We start from the raw sequence: 15,359 nt of genomic DNA on the forward strand, positions 1-15,359 counted from the left end.
CCGTAAAATTTGCCAAATCTGTCAGTGAAGGGGACCTCCTGGGTTTCCAAACAACTAAGTCCCGATTGAAGGCAACCGTCCAACCGTGAGAGAGGGACACCGTCACCGCCAAGGCATCAGTTCCTCAGGGCCAGCGCCTGCGGGCAAAGAGGGGCTCCTCCGGCCCATATCCAAGCCGGGGAGCGGGTTACCGGTGGGAACCCATTGGAACCAACAGCAGTACCTAGGTGCAGGGAACGGACAGTCACCGTTAACCTACCGGGAAAAAGCATCAGCAGCCGTCCGTGGGACCCGCCTTTCCAGCCGAGTGATTTACCGTGAACTGTGTCATCGTTTCAGGCTGAGTGAGTACCACCGTGCCGTGCGGCACAGCGCTGCCCCCGCGTCCCTGCACCTCGCCAGGCCCCGCAACCCACCTCCTACCGTCTATCCCTACCCCATCACCGGGCCCCCCGGGACAACCAACCCCCCTACCCACGGAGGGGAGGACTAACAACTCGGCTGCTCACTGTTACAACTCCCGGGATCCCCGTCCAGAGCAGCGGTGGTGTCAACCCTATCACCACAACCGTGGGTGGCGTCACGGACAATAACCAAATCCCCCACCAACAATCAACCCCTTTCACTCACGGGCGAGGAGCGCCGCTCGAGGCCCCGGGATCTGGCCCACCGTTCAAGCCACCACAGGGCAGCGGCCAGACCCGAGCAGTGGGGAGAGCGCGGCGTCCCCTCCTCCGCCCGCGACACTGGCAGCTCCCTAATGCTCCCTGTATACTGCTGGCAGCTCCCCCATGCTCCCTATATACTGCTGGCAGCCTCCCCCATGCTCCCTATATACTGCTGGCAGCCTCCCCCATGCTCCTTATATACTGCTGGCAGCCTCCCCCATGCTTCCCCGGCCATGCACTGATTTAAAAAAAAAAACAAAACACGTTTTTACCTCTCTCCTCGTTCCCCCGCTGCTGTCCTCACGTGTCCTTGTTCACCGCTGCTCCATCCTCATCTCTCCTCCGCTGCCCTGCCGCTGCGGTCGGCGTCCTCCCGCCCTGCACTCTGTGCTCTGAGCACAGCGGACGCACAGGAGTGACGTCACCGCGCAGGCACAGAGGGAGAATGAAGGAGCATGGAGCTGCACGGGCCACTCCACGCTCCTTCATTGTTGCTCTGTGTGATGACGGGGAAGGGGGGCCCAGGGCTGCCGCCGCTGACAACAGACAGGAGGGCCCGCTGTCAGCGGTGGAGGCACCGGGTCATACAGCGGCCGCGTGGTCTGCGCCAGATCAGCGCAGCTCCTCTCACAGAAAGGAGCTACTTGCTGATCTGCAGAGCGGGCCCCTAAAAGCTGGCAGGCCCGGTCACACTCATGACCTCTGCGACCGCGGTAGTTACGTCCCTGTGTATGATGCAGTCGTCTCCTTGTTTTTGGAGACTAGTGGCAGCTTGAGGACTGGAGCTCCTTATCTCTATCCGGGACTGTGTATTTAAATGTTGTTTCATTTCCTTTGGTACTGAAGTAGTTAAATGTCAGGTTTTCTGCCAGCAGCTCGCCTGCAGTTATGGTCAGCTGCACCTGTTTTGTAGACACACACCCTTGTGCTTAACCCCTTCAGCCCCGGGGCACTTTCCGTTTTTCGCATTTTTGTTTTTTGCTCCCCTTCTTCCGAGAGCCGTAACTTTTTTATTTTTCCGTCAATCTTGCCATATGAGGGCTTGCTTTTTGCGGGACAAGTTGTACTTTTAAATGAAACCATACGTTTTACCATATGGTGTACTAGAAAATAGAAAACAAATTCCAATTGCGGAAAAATTGCAAAAAAAAGTGTGATGGCACAATAGTTTTTGGGATGTTTTATTCACGGTGTTCACTATATGGTAAAACTGATGTGTGGGTATGATGCCTGAGGTCGGTGCGAGTTTGTAGACACCAAACATGTATAGGTTTACTTGTATCTAAGGGGTTAAAAAAAAATCACAAGTTTGTCCAATAAAACGCACGTTTTGCACCATTTTCCGAAACACGTAGTGTTCTTATTTTTTGGGATCTATGGCTCAGTGATGGCTTATTTTTTGTGTCTCGAGCTGACGTTTCTAATGGTACCATTTTTGCGGAGATGCTACATTTTGATTGCCTGTTATTGCATTTTGCGTAAAACTTGCGGCGACCAAAAAACGTAATTTTGGCGTTTGGAATTTTTTTGCCACAAGGCCTTTACCAATCAGATTAATTGATTTTATATTTTGATAGATTGGGAATTTCTGAACGCGGTGATACCAAATATGTGTATATTTATTTATTTTTTTAACCCTTTAATTTTCAATGGGGGGAAAGGGGGGTGAATTGAACTTTTAGGTTTTGTTTTTTTTTTTATTTTTTAAAACTTTTTTTTTTCTCTTTTTTTTATTTTACTAGTCCCCCTAGGGGGCTATAGCGATCAGCAATCCGATCGCTATTATCTACCTGCTGATCACAGCTATACAGCTGTAAACAGCAGATACAGTCACTTTCTTTTTCCCTCTGTTCCGTGCCGAGGGAAAACGAAAGTGAAACATCATAGCTGCAGGCGTCATCACATGACCCTGTGCTACGATGGCAACCACCGATAGTCACGTGATCACGCACGTGACTTCCGGTGGGGGCGGCGGTAAGTAAAAAACATGGTCGCGTGCATTTATATCTTGCTGCCAGACTTTGACAGCAAGATTTAAGGGGTTAATGGCTGCGGGTGGAAGCGATTCCACCCGCGGTTAGCAGGCACACATGTCAGCTGTTGAAAACAGCTGATATGTGTGCCGACCACCGCCGCCTGCCCGCGGCAGGGGGCGGGGCTTAACGGGACACGCTCCATGACGGATATATCTGTCCATGGTCGTGAAGGGGTTAAATAGGTAGGTCTCCCAGCAAGCTTTGCTGACTATATAAAGCCATTTGTATCAAAGCCTCCTTGGTGAAAAGAAGCTGCTGTGGATCTTCCAGAAGTTGTATCCTATCCATTTTTGTTTTTTTACCCCCTGATTGTCTCTTCTACCTTCTTGTCTCTTTAGTGCAGCGGTGGGTTTAGTTAACCTCACCTGCCTCTCATTAGTCAGGGCCTCTATATAGTTGTGGAGACTGTATAAAGACTGGCTAGGAGAGTACGGACAGCTTAGGTGAGGATAAGAAGTGACCATCTACCCTCTCACTAGTGCCAGGGCCCACCGGTGTATTTTTCGTTGTGCATCTGACCTCAGTTGGTCAGAATGCGTTCGCCACGCGCGTTGCATGACATTGTCTTTTCAAAGTGATTTCCCTGGCGCCACTCACTGCAAGAAGTCTTTAACCCCTTCAGCCCCCGGGCACTTTCCGTTTTTGCGTTTTTTCTTTTTTGCTCCCCTTCTTCCGAGAGCCGTAACTTTTTTATTTTTCCATCAATCTTGCCATATGAGGGCTTGTTTTTTGCCGGACAAGTTGTACTTTTAAATGAAACCATAAGTTTTACTATATGGTGTACTGGAAAACAGCAAAAAAGTGTGGAAAAACTGCAAAAAAAGTGTGATGGCACAATAGTTTTTGGGATGTTTTATTCACCGTGTTCACTATATGGCAAAAACTGATGTGTGGGTGTGATGCCTGTGGTCGTTGCGAATTTGTAGACACCAAACATGTATAGGTTTACTTGTATCGAAGGGGTTAAAAAAATGTCAATTTTGTCCAAAAAAAGTGGCGTACGTTTTGCGCCATTTTCCGAAACCCATAGCGTTCTCATTTTTGGGATCTATGGCTCAGTGATAGCTTATTTTTTGCGTCTCAAGCTGACGTTTCTAATGGTACCATTTTTGCGCAGATGCTACGTTTTGATCGCCTGTTATTGCATTTGCGTAAAACTTGCGGCGACCAAAAAACATAATTTTGGCGTTTGGAATTTTATTGCCACTACGCCGTTTACTGATCAGATTAATTGATTTTATATTTTGATAGATCGGGCATTTCTGAACGCGGCGATACCAAATATGTGTATATTTATTTATTTTTTAACCCTTTAATTTTCAATGGGGTGAAAGAGGGGTGATTTGAACTTTTAGGTTTTATTTATTTTTTTTTTAAAAAACTTTTTTTACTTTTTTTATTTTACTAGTCCCCCTAGGGGGCTATAGCGATCAGCAATCCGATCGCTCTGCATTATCTGCTGATCACAGCTATACAGCTGTAAACAGCAGATACGGTCACTTCCTGATTCATTCGGCTCTGGGCCGAGTGAAAACGAAAGTGATTCGTCATAGCTGCAGGCGTCATCACATGACCCTGTGCTACCATGGCAACCACCGAAAGTCACGTGATCACTCACGAGACTTCCGGTGGGGGCGGCGGTAAGTAAAAATAATGACCACGCGTATATTCATCTCGCTGCCAGACTTTGGCAGTGAGATGTAAGGGGTTAATGCTACGGGTGGAATGCGATTCCACTCGTAACATGCAGGCACACATGTCAGCTGTTGAAAACAGCTGATATGTGCGCGGATCGCTACATCCTGCCCGCGGCAGGGGGTGGGGACTAACGTGACACGCTCCATGACGGAAAGATCCGTCAAAGGTCGTGAAGGAGTTAAAGGCTACTTTTGCTAAGTATCTTCGTAAATGAACAATATCTCAATGACAACTTTTTATGGATCTTTAAATCCTATTTTGTGATGTAAATTATTCATAAAACAAATTTATACATGCAGATTTATTTTATTTAACAACCAAGAAGGCAAAAATAATAATATTTAGTAGACAGCAGTCCTAGTTTTTTGATTGGTCGTATGGATATACATACAGTATATCACATCTCATTAACTAGAGCTGATGGAAGAAAAATAAGGTTAAACTTAGAATCAGCAACAAAAACTGACCTAAAAACAGGTTACATTTATCAAGAACCAAGTTTTTCGTTCCCCAGTGTTATCAAAACACAAAGTGAATGAACAAAAGAGAAATCTAAATGCAATTGATATTTGGTGTGATGACTCTTCTATATACACTTGCACACAGTTTCTTTGTGTAAGGTATGTTGTTGTAAATCTAAAGCCCGCTTTACACGCTACAATAAATCTTACGATGTGTCGGCGGGGTCACGTCGTAAGTGACGCACATCCGGCATCGTAAGTATGATTGTAGCGTGTAAAACCTCCGTGCAATTGCGATTGAACGAAAATCCGTTCATTGCATGCACGTCGTTCATTCCTCAAAAAATGAACGTGAGGTTGTGCAATGTTCCCGAGGCAGCACACATCGCAGTGTGTGACACCCCGGGAACATTGAACGACAGCTTACCTCCGTCCGCAGCTCCCGCCGACAATGCGGAAGGAAGGAGGTGGGCGGGATGTTTACGCCGCGCTCATCTCCGCCCCTCCGCTTCTATTGGCTGGCTGCCGCGTGACGTCGATGTGACGCTGAACGTCCCTCTCTCTCCAGGAAGTGGACGTTCGCCGCCCACATCGAGGTAGGTAAGTACGTGTGACGGGGGTGAATCGTCTGTGCAGCACGTTCAACAAATTGAACGTGCCGCACATACGATGGGGGCGTTGCAAATCGTATACGATATTGTATGCGAAATTGCAACGTGTAAAGCAGACTTAAGACTAAGAATAAAAGAGGCTACGAATAAAAGGAATAATAAAAAAGACATTTTTCTCCTGAGAACTATACTTATTTGTACTGTAGCATTAAAATGTACAAAGGCATTACTGACAATGTGTAACATGTAGACGGCATTGATGGACCTAAGCTTTCAGGCTAGTCTAGTTAAAGTTAAACTATTCAAATACACACACAATTACATTCTTGTAAAAAGCAATTTACCAATTTTAACAAACAGAGCTACCTAGACCATACAGGAGAACAGACTAGTTACATATTCATCTGCCAGCTCTTTCCTGCAATCCAAAAATGTCCAGGATGACAAACAGCAGATGTGTGTGTTTTCCGCAGACTCCTGTTTTCGCTCACTAAGCATCATTTATAGGGTTTTCTCAGAATGAAGTCAATTACATTAGCCCAGGGAAGCACTTGCTGATACACGTATATGGGTGACACCTAATAAAAAATAACCATATATGTAGCAATTGTGTGTTTCAAGTGACAAATGGTAATTATATCATTTACTGTAGAATTCCAGGTAAAACACCTGTACATTCAATAGCATGTTTGTCTTCATCAATGAATAACAATAAAGGTCCAGTCACACTAAGCAACTTACCAGCGATCCCAACAACGATAGGGATCGCTGGTAAGTTGCTAGGAGGTTGCTGGTGAGATGTCACACTGCGACGCTCCAGCGATCCCACCAGCAACCTGACCTGGCAGGGATCGCTGGAGCGTCGCTACACGAGTTGCTGGTGAGCTCACCAGCAACCAGTGACCAGCCCCCAGCGCCGCGTGGAAGATGCTGCGCTTGGTAACTAAGGTAAATATCGGGTAACCAACCCGATATTTACCTTGGTTACCAGCGCACGGAGCTACATGTGCAGAGAGCAGGGAGCAGCGCACACTGAGCGCTGGCTCCCTGCTCTCCTAGTTACAGCACACATCGGGTTAATTACCCGATGTGTGCTGTAGCTACATGTGCACAGAGCAGGGAGCAGCGCACAATGCTTAGCGCTGGCTCCCTGCTCTCCTAGCTACAGCACACATCGGGTTAATTAACCCGATGTGTCCTGCAGCTACATGTGCACAGAGCAGGAGCCGGCACTGACAGTGAGAGCAGCGGAGGCTGGTAACAATGGTAAATATCGGGTAACCAAGGACAGGGCTTTTTGGTTACCCGATATTTACTGTGGTTACCAGCCTCCGCAGAAGCCGGCTCCTGCTGCCTGCACATTTAGTTGTTGCTGTCTCGCTGTCACACACAGCGATCTGTGCTTCACAGCGGGACAGCAACAACTAAAAAATGGCCCAGGACATTCAGCAACAACCAACGACCTCACAGCAGGGGCCAGGTTGTTGCTGGATGTCACACACAGCAACATCGCTAGCAACATCACAAAAGTTGTTCGTTAGCAGCGATGTTGCTAGCGATGTTGCTTAGTGTGACGGGGCCTTAAGTGTATGAAGTTTGTCTGCATTTTTTGTCTAATTAACACATGCAAAAAGTTTTGTTTTCTGTAATCTTTATAGTGTTTTTGTGCTTTTTTTTAGTTGCTTTTAGCATTGCAAATCAATATTATGAGATTCCATAACTACTTATTAAATTATCACTTCTAATTTAAAAAACTACATTTATTATTATTTAACAAGTTACCAGCCTTCAGCCACGGCAACCTGATGGATGAACACTCTGTAAAGCCTGCTGTACACGCTGTAAGGTATCTTACAATGTGTCGGCGGGGTCACGTCGTAAGTGACGCACATCCGGCATCGTAAGTTACATTGCAGTGTGTGACAGGTACGTGCGATTGCGATTGAACGTTAAAACATTCATCGCATACACATCGTTCATTTCTCTAGAATTGCACGTCAGATTGTTCATCGTACCCGGGGTAGCACACATTGCAGTGTGTGACACCCCGGGAACGATGAACAGATCTTACCTACGTCCTGCGGCTCCTGGCCCACAATGCGGAAGGAAGGAGGTGGGCGGGATGTTTACGTCCCGCTCATCTCTGCCCCTCCACTTCTATTGGCCGGCTGCCGCGTGACGTCGATGTGACGCCGAACGTCCCACTCCAGGAAGTGGACGTTCGCCCCCCACATCGAGGTCGTATGGAAGGTAAGTACGTGTGACGGGGGTTAACAACAAATTGAACGTGCCACACATACAATGGGGGCGTTGCAAATCATATACGATATCGTATACGAAATTGCAACGTGTAAAGCAGGCTTAAGAAGATCAATCTTGTGCAAGTCTGTTCTCTTGATATTATAAAGCTATTCGGTTGCTGGTCTTGCTCCTTGTTCCTTCTATTCTTCCTACCATGTGTTATGATATGATTGGAGGATAGCGAGGGACAGGTGTTGGCAATAACTAAATCATACTTGAAGCCAGTTGACATGGATTAAAGTTGACTCAACATCTGTCCTATGTCCTTGTGTGTACCACATTGAGTATCGAGAAAAGAAAGAAGACCAAAGAACTGTCTGAGAACTTGAGAATCCAAATTGTGAGGAAGCATGAGCAATCTCAAGGCTACAAGTCCATCTCCAAAGACCTGAAAGTTCCTGTGTCTACGGTGTGCAGTGTCATCAAGAAGTTTAAAGCCCATGGCACTGTGGCTAACCTCCCTAGATGTGGAAGGAAAAGACAAATTGACGAGAGATTTCAACACAAGATTGTGCGGATGGGGGATAAAGAACCTTGACTAACATCCAAACAAGTTCAAGCTGCCCTGCAGTCCGAGGGTACAACAGTGTCAACCCGTACTATCCATCGGCGTCTGAATCAAAAGGGACTGTATGGTAGGATACCCAGGAAGACCCCACTTCTTACCCCGAGACATAAAAAAGCCAGGCTGGAGTTTGACAAAACTCACCTGAGAAAGCCTAAAACGTTTTGGAAGAATGTTCTCTGGTCAGATGAGACAAAAGTAGAGCTTTTTGGGACAAGCCATCAACATAGCGTTTACAGGAAAAAAAAGAGGCTGTCACAAACCACCGGGGGGGTCACTCAGAAATCCCCCGCGCTGGCTACCAGTACGTCACAATCGGGGGGTAACAAGTGGGGGTCACCCCTCCTTTATACCTCCCGACCGACAGACAGAGCACGTGACGCGCTCTCTAGCGCCCCTCTTATAGTCAGGCCAATTATGGAATTGCCCGACAATAAGCAAGGAGGCCGCTATACTACTTATGCCGATTATTGAAGGGTCCCCGGTGAGAGTAGGGTATATATTCCCCCGACCTCCGCGGGCGGAATATATAAAATCTCCCCGAATCTCACTGGCCTCCCCACAATAATCCTTGGCACAAACTCGCTGCCACCAACCGCTTCACGGTAACTATTAGCCGAACACACAGACGTGGGATTCAAGATCGAGATAACAGAACAGCCCAAGATTAATTATATAATTTAATCAGCCTAAAGCACACTAGAAACTACAATATATACAATAGGGAATCTACAGAATATACATATGTCAGAGTACAGTTACAGATAAAGCATGGTTTACAGACAGGTATGCAATTCAATCAGTTACCTTGTGCGTCTGGCCACAGGGGGGCGCTGTAGACCAGGTTTCCAGGAACTCCCACAGATGTTTCCTGCACGTGACCCCCAGCGAAAGAACACTGGAAAATGGCCGAAGTAGGGTTATCAACCTGGGCAAATCCAGGTCCCCTCCTACCTTCGTGACCTCAGAGGGAGCACTGCTCCACCCCTGGCTGGAGTTATGGACAAAATCCACAACATGGAATATGGGCCATAACTTGGCCTGGGAGCGTCGTAGGCGGACGCCAATGCTCTCATTGTGACAGTTATGAATTTAGCTACAGAATGAGAGGACTCATGACTTGTCTACTAGTTCCACATTGGCTGATATCACGCCTGGGGTATTTCCCAAGCTCCCGCTCCCATAAAAAAGGTGTGCCAGCATCGTCCGCATGCGAAAACACCATTTTTATGGTTGCCGTATTTATCGGAAATATGGCTTGCGAGATATGAACCATTTTTTACTGGAGTCGTTCTGTCTGGCTAGTTCCAGAGCCTTATAATGAGATACAACTCTTGTTACAGGGTGACGGCAGGGAGTCATCCTGTGTCCTTTGTTCCCACATCACCTAATTTCCATATCACAGGAGATGGCCATGGGATTTGTTGCTAAACCAGTTGTGTGAAGGAAAGGGGGGGTGACACCAGGAGAGGGCTTCCTGACATACTTGAATATCATGATTTATCGTCATATCTCCGGATTTACCTCACACCTCCCCCCTTTTGAGGGCGCTAGGGGGCAGCACACTCCGGTGTTCCCCCGTGCGCCCGTCCGCGACCTCTCCTTGTCGGGACAGCCCGTCTGCGTTACCGTGGTCACGGCCCCTTTTGTGGCGAATGGTGAAGTTGTATTGCTGGAGCGCAAGGCTCCATCGCAACAATCGCCCATTCGTCCCAGAGACGGTGTGCAACCAGCTGAGGGGATTGTGGTCCGTCTCCACGATGAAGTGGCGCCCGTATAGATAGGGTTGCAGACGCTGCAGGGCCCACACTATGGCCAGGCACTCCTTCTCCATCGTGGAATAGGCAACTTCCCTTGGTAACAGCTTCCTGCTCAGGTACAAGACTGGGTGCTCTTGGCTCGCAGAGTCCACCTGGCTGAGCACCGCACCGAGGCCGAAGTCACTGGCGTCGGTCTGTACTACAAACGGCCGCGTGAAGTCGGCTGCCTGTAGCACGGGCGGGCTGGACAGGGCGTCCTTTAGGGCCCGGAAGGCTGTCTCGCAGTCCATTGTCCAATCGACTGCAGAGGGCAGCTTCTTCTTGGTGAGGTCCGTCAAGGGCTTTGCCAGGCTACTATAGCATGGAACAAACCTCCTATAGTACCCAGCGGTCCCCAAGAAGGACATCACCTGCTTCTTGGTCCTGGGGGTGGGCCAGGATGCGATGGCCTCCACTTTCTCAGGCTCGGGCTTCAGTGTTCTCCCGCCTACCCGGTGACCGAGGTACTGGACCTCGCTCATGGCCAGCTGACACTTTCCCGGCTTGATGGTCAAACCTGCCCGGTGGATCCGCCTGAGCACCTGTGCTAGATGCTCTAGGTGGTCCTCCCAGGTGGGACTGAAGACGGCAATGTCATCCAGGTACGCGGCCCTTGGGACGGGGACGGAGCCGGGGCCTTGGGACGCTGAGGGCACATGGCCTTGAAGTGTCCAGGTAGGTTGCACTGGTGGCACCGTCTTGGTTCTGCCACGGGCCTGGAGAGGGGAGTTGAGGGGGACACCCCCTGCAGTCTAGGGGCAGGTGGGGCAGTCGCAGAATTCATCTTACCCCCTCTCCAGGTGCTGCTGGTGGCTGCTCTCCTGGCTTCAGGAGCCCGATTGTTGGTGTAGTCATCGGCCAGGGCAGCTGTAGCCGTGGACCCCTTTGGCTTCTGGTCTCGGATGAACTGGCGGAGATCCTCAGGGCAGTTCCACAAGAGTTGCTCCGTGATGAACAAGTCCAGGATCTCCGGTCCGGTGGAAAGCTGCAGGCCTTGGGTCCAGTGGTCGGCAGCTCGGGCAAGTGCCCGCCTGTGGTCAGCCCAGGAGTCCTTTGGTCCCTTCTGTAGGCTCCGGAACTTCTTGCGGTAGGACTCTGGAGTGAGGTTGTACTGTTGGATCAGGGCCCGCTTGATGGTGTCGTAGCCCTGATCTGCCTCAGCAGGCAAGTCCCCAAGGATATCCAGGGCCTTACCCCTTAAACGGGGGGTCAGGTATTTGGCCCACTGCTCCTTGTCCAGATGGTGCTGCAAGCAAGTCCGTTCAAAAGCAGTCAAGAAAGAGTCCAAGTCTCCATCCTTCTCCAGCACTGGGAAGTCCTCAACACGGACCTTTGGAAGTTTGGTGTCTTGAAGGTCACGTGTGGCTGATGAGGGCCGGAGCTGAGCTAGCTGCAGCTGGTGGTCACGGTCTGCCTGTTGCCGTCGCTCCGCAGCCTCACGCTCTGCCTGGCGCTCTTCACGCGCTGCCTGCCGCTCTGCCCTGCGCTCTGCCAGGAGTTCCTTGTAGCCCTCCTGGTCTCCAGCCTGGAGAAGGGCCATAGCCATTTGAAGAAGGCTATCCGAGCCTCCCAGGCTCGGTGGAATGGCACGTGGTGATCTGCGGCCCGCTGCGGAGCCTGGTGATTCACTGTCCGTTGCAGAGCGGAGGGCTGGCATCTGGCTCGTTGAGGACCCTTGGGCGAGCTCCTCCTCATTTTGTCCAGCAGTGCCAGGTTGTGCGATGTCCTCTGCAGAGCTGTTCTCTGGCGTCGGGCTCTTGGAGGGCTCGTGGACAACCTCCTCATCGTCTCTGGCCTGAGCATCGGCCATTCCTTTGGCTTTGCTCCTGGTGCTCTCAGCCATTCTTGCAGACTTTGGTCACTGACACCGAACTGACACCTGATGCCTCCACACACCTTACAGTATCTGCACTCTGACACTCTAGTGTTGAGCTGGTCTGAAGACCCCAGCAGCCACAGCTGCTGCAGGCAGTCTTTAGTGTCTGGGAGTATGGGTCTCACACTCACACACACTATTATCTCGATCCCACCGCTTGCCACCAATATGTCACAAACCACCGGGGGGGTCACTCAGAAATCCCCCGCGCTGGCTACCAGTACGTCACAATCGGGGGGTAACAAGTGGGGGTCACCCCTCCTTTATACCTCCCGACCGACAGACAGAGCACGTGACGCGCTCTCTAGCGCCCCTCTTATAGTCAGGCCAATTATGGAATTGCCCGACAATAAGCAAGGAGGCCGCTATACTACTTATGCCGATTATTGAAGGGTCCCCGGTGAGAGTAGGGTATATATTCCCCCGACCTCCGCGGGCGGAATATATAAAATCTCCCCGAATCTCACTGGCCTCCCCACAATAATCCTTGGCACAAACTCGCTGCCACCAACCGCTTCACGGTAACTATTAGCCGAACACACAGACGTGGGATTCAAGATCGAGATAACAGAACAGCCCAAGATTAATTATATAATTTAATCAGCCTAAAGCACACTAGAAACTACAATATATACAATAGGGAATCTACAGAATATACATATGTCAGAGTACAGTTACAGATAAAGCATGGTTTACAGACAGGTATGCAATTCAATCAGTTACCTTGTGCGTCTGGCCACAGGGGGGCGCTGTAGACCAGGTTTCCAGGAACTCCCACAGATGTTTCCTGCACGTGACCCCCAGCGAAAGAACACTGGAAAATGGCCGAAGTAGGGTTATCAACCTGGGCAAATCCAGGTCCCCTCCTACCTTCGTGACCTCAGAGGGAGCACTGCTCCACCCCTGGCTGGAGTTATGGACAAAATCCACAACATGGAATATGGGCCATAACTTGGCCTGGGAGCGTCGTAGGCGGACGCCAATGCTCTCATTGTGACAGTTATGAATTTAGCTACAGAATGAGAGGACTCATGACTTGTCTACTAGTTCCACATTGGCTGATATCACGCCTGGGGTATTTCCCAAGCTCCCGCTCCCATAAAAAAGGTGTGCCAGCATCGTCCGCATGCGAAAACACCATTTTTATGGTTGCCGTATTTATCGGAAATATGGCTTGCGAGATATGAACCATTTTTTACTGGAGTCGTTCTGTCTGGCTAGTTCCAGAGCCTTATAATGAGATACAACTCTTGTTACAGGGTGACGGCAGGGAGTCATCCTGTGTCCTTTGTTCCCACATCACCTAATTTCCATATCACAGGAGATGGCCATGGGATTTGTTGCTAAACCAGTTGTGTGAAGGAAAGGGGGGGTGACACCAGGAGAGGGCTTCCTGACATACTTGAATATCATGATTTATCGTCATATCTCCGGATTTACCTCACAGAGGCATTCAAAGAAAAAAACACGGTCCCTACAGTCAAACATGGCGGAGGTTCCCTGATGTTTTGGGGTTGTTTTGCTGCCTCTGGCACTGGACTGCATGACCGTGTGCATGGCATTATAAAGTCTGAAGACTACCAACAAATTTTGCAGCATAATGTAAGGCCCAGTGTGAGAAAGCTGGGTCTTCCTCAGAGGTCATGGGTCTTCCAGCAGGACAATGACCCAAAACACTGTCATGATTGACTCCTGGCTCAGCTGGAGCTGAGCCTTTTTTTTTAGTTTCACTTCTGATGCAAGTCACGTTAGGGGTTAATCCTTTTTGCCTCGTTCTGGAGGTCAGGTTGCTTTATTAGGGCACTGTTTCTCTTGGACTTCGCCAGTGATACTTCTGGCTCTGCTGTGTTCTGCTCTTGAGGGACCTGTTGTCTGCCCTGCCCCCTCCTGACCTCCGTGTTCACCTGACCTGTTAACCTCCTCTGTTGTCTGTTTCCATCAGTGTCTCTCCCGCTGTCTCCCTGTTTGTTCCTTATCTGTTTACCTTTATTCTGTCTTGTCTTCCCACTCCCCCTCGCTTCTAGGCTCCGATTTCCCGGCTACTAACTATTTTCTTCCCTCTGACTATGTTTAGACTTTGCCCTTCTGTACTTACAAGACCTCATGTTGTGACACGGCTTTCTGACGATTCTACTGCCATCTGGTGAGCTTGACTAGTATTACCTCTGCTAGGGAATTCCCTGCTCATACGTTTCCTCCACTTTTAAGCCCCCTAGTGGTTTACCAGCTAACTACCTTCTCAGATGGTTTCAGGAATCCTCTCAGTCCCACATTACTGCGCTGTACTGCTATTGTACATCTTAGAGTACAGCGTGACAAACACACTTCAAAAGCACTAGAAAATGGTTAGAAAGCACTGGAGACTACTAAAGTGGCCAGCAATGAGTCCAGACCTGAATCCCATAGAACACCTGTGGAGAGATCTCAAAATGGCAGTTTGAAGAAGGCACTCTTCAAATCTCACTGACTTGGAGCAGTTTGCCAAAGAAGAATGGTCTAAAATTCCAGCAGAGCATTGTAAGAAACTCATTGATGGTTACCGGAAGCGGTTGTTCGCATTTATTTTGGCTAAAGGTTGTGCAACCAAGTATTAAGCCCGCTACACACGCTTCAATATATCTCACAATCCGTCGTTGGGGTCAAGTTGTAAGTGACGCACATCCGGCATCGTTTGTGACGTATCTGCGTGTGACAGCTACATGCGATCAGGATTGAACGCAAAACCGTTGATCGCAAACACATCGTATCATTCTCTAGAATTGAGCGTTTTGTTGCAAGAACCTAGTCAATTGTAACGTGTGACATCCCTCATACGATTTTGTTGTCTGATGCTATGTGCGCAGGTGTGCGCTCTGCACCGCAGCTTAAAAAAGGTCTGCTTCAGAGCGCAGCTGAAAAGCTGCGTTCTGAAGCGCCTCACAATGTCTGTCATGCACTAATCTCTGTCAGTCCGTCACTATCTCTGTCCCTCACTCTCAGTCCATGTCAGTCTATCCCCCTCTCTCATATACTCACCGATCCCCGCTGGCGCTGCACGGCATTCACACTGCTCCGGCGGCTTTTACTGTTTTGAAAAAGCCGGCCGCCCATTAAACAATTTCGTATTCCCTGCTTTCCCCGCCCACCAGCGCCTATGATTGGTTACAGTGAGACACACCCCCACTCTGAGTGACAGGTGTCACACTGCACCCAATCACAGCAGCCAGTGGGCGTGTCTATACTGTGTAGTGAAATAAATAATTAAATAATTAAAAAAAACGGCGTGCGGTTCCCCCCATTTTTAAAACCAGCCAGATAAAGCCATACGGCTGAAGGCTGGTATTCTCAGGATGGGGAGCTCCACG

The sequence above is a fragment of the Anomaloglossus baeobatrachus genome, chromosome 4, assembly GCF_048569485.1.
Source record: "Anomaloglossus baeobatrachus isolate aAnoBae1 chromosome 4, aAnoBae1.hap1, whole genome shotgun sequence".
Taxonomy (NCBI): domain Eukaryota; kingdom Metazoa; phylum Chordata; class Amphibia; order Anura; family Aromobatidae; genus Anomaloglossus; species Anomaloglossus baeobatrachus.